Source organism: Eufriesea mexicana, unplaced genomic scaffold (assembly GCF_001483705.2).
Source record: "Eufriesea mexicana isolate 0111107269 unplaced genomic scaffold, ASM148370v2 scaffold1674, whole genome shotgun sequence".
Classification (NCBI taxonomy): domain Eukaryota; kingdom Metazoa; phylum Arthropoda; class Insecta; order Hymenoptera; family Apidae; genus Eufriesea; species Eufriesea mexicana.
This window is the reverse complement of record NW_016909769.1, coordinates 298,787-301,536: the sequence shown is the minus strand read 5'-3', so window position 1 is coordinate 301,536 and position 2,750 is coordinate 298,787.

Here is a 2,750-nt window from a genome sequence, read left to right as displayed (position 1 = left end):
TTGATATTGTACCTATCTGAATTTTTCTTTAAATTTATGTTCATTATTTATATTAGTTATTATATATTCTAATATTTTAATATTATACTTCCATATGATAAATACTATGATATTGTACCTAACTTCATTTTTGTCTAAATTTGTACTCATTATTTGTGTTAATTATTATACATTCTAATATCAAAATAGAACATTTTCATATTATAATATAATAATATATTTGCACTTTATAAATATTATGATATTGTACCTATCTGAATATTTCTTTAAATTTATGTTAATTATTATATGTTAATATAAGTAATTTGGTTATTACCGATTATCTAGTGTAATTTATACACTAATATGTTGCGCGAACGAATTATTGAAAATAATAAATAAACCTTTGAATCGTGGAAGATAATTAAACTCATTCAAATTTATAGCACGCGTTGAAGTCCATTTATACATTGGCGAGTCGACCATAAGCCTGAGCGACTACACTGTCATTTAAAACAAATGAAACAATGTATACCTACTACCGCCGCGTCGCGGACAACGCTGGGACGAACCTCGCCGGTCACTTGTCAAACGCTCGTCAAAGATTCGTCGATGATTTTTCAGCGAGGACGTTCAGTTTTCGCCTGACGTTCTTATTGTTGGAGATAAACGAAGTAACGGTATTTTATTTTAAAATATAAACGACGAAAAATTGCAGAAAATTATTCTCCAAATATTAGATTAACCTTATTCGATATTTAATAATTAAATATTAACAAAAACCCGTGATGTAATAATTACTTATGAAGCGGACATTTTCCGTGTATTTTTCAGTTGCTTCAAACTCGATGCATACTCTACCTTCCATCTTTTTCTCCTTTTCTTATTACTCTCTAATGCAGTTGCTACTGCAGCTAAAGCTTCAGCCGCAAATGGGACATGCTTGCACTGATAACTCTATCGTTGTGCTGGTCAATTCTTATGGGATTTATACATAATTGTGAACGGCAAAAAATAGCGACAAAACACTGTCGACTCGTGCTCGATCCGTCGTATAAATGGACCTTTATACGTTCATGTAACTGTGTATACTTTACATACTGAAGCTACGTTTTATAATATACATATATGCTTTTTTCGAATCAATATTTATTAATGTTCCTGAAGATAGTTGCCTGGTTAATTAATTAGTTATAAAATTATCGTATAAGAAAATGTATTCAAATTAGGAACATAAACATTAAAAAATCACTTTTCCAAAAATATCTGCTAAGTAAGACTAACTCTATATTATGTAAGAAAATTGTAAATCATCGTTTTAAACAAATAATTAGCTCGTTTAATTAAATTATTTTATAGATGTTACGTTAACAAATGGAATAATATTATGCATATATGTTAATAATTAAATGAAATACAGAAAAGGAATTAGGAATGAATACGTGATAAATTATAGATATTTAGTATTATTAATATCTAAATGTATAACGGTTAAAAGAGTTTTTCAATTTACTAACGTATGATAAATAATGAATAAATAATAAATGCATGAATAATGATCTGAGTTATTACAATATAATAACCTCATAAATAAATAATGTTGTTATTCCTTTTTACTGTTGTATAGAATATCAAATGTGTATGGAACTAAAAAATATTAAATTAATAGCAATAACAGTGCCGCAAAAAAGACGCACTTAGAGAAGGATGTAAACTAAGTAGAAATTAATGAACCATGTCCTTTCTACGCTTGAATATCTCGAATATCGAGAACAGCCGGAAACAATTATCAGTGTATACTGAAATAAAATATTCAGACAGTTACGTTAATAGGCAGTTTATATAATTACTTAATCTTTCGTGTGACTAATTAAGGATTCCATTCAATTGCGAATAAAATAACTAAATAGTTGCGTGGCGCTGATATTCAAAATACTGTAGTACCCTTGAACGTTATAGGAGAATAATATAACGAGAAACATCTGTCATATAAGTTTATATTATCGAACGATAGCGAAGAGACAAAGAAATCGTAATGAAAAAGATATATCAACTTACCAAACGTCGCTCCCAAGTGGATTATTCGGTACGTAGCAAGCTAGAGAACCACGCTGTCCATTCAGCATGGCGAGATGTGTCAAAAACACACACGACGAATCTTCTTTCTTGACGTTTAAACACGCGCGACACTCAACCAATGTCCCGTTCGAAAAGAAAAGATAAGCGACAATTCTATACATTTCATGAATATACACGTTCACGCATCGACAACAGCATCCACACACCTGACACGTACACGCACACGTATAGCCTCGCTGGGAAAAACGTACACACATCAAACATACAATCGCAAAACATACGTGATGTTACATGCATATACATTGGTAGGTTGAACGAAACGAGCGCCGGATTGCCATTTAATATGATATGCGTTTGAATTTGATTCAGGATTGGAAAACCAAGGTAACCTATGTCTGCATTGGAACGATACTGCGGCCGAACTATATACTTTTGCGGCCCAACCGTATGAGAAAAACGATTTTCACGAAAACCCGGTTTCCTGACACAAACTAGTCGATTAAATTAAGAAAGCTAATACAAAAACAAAACGTCATTTCGCCTTACTAACCTATGCGTTGTACGTCAACCGGTTGTCGCGATTACTCAACGAGTTCAAAACATTTCCGCGATACTGACTCGTGCAGATATCACGACGGCTGCCATATTGAAATCTCATTCCGCAAACCACCGACGAAATGCTTATAAAAGAG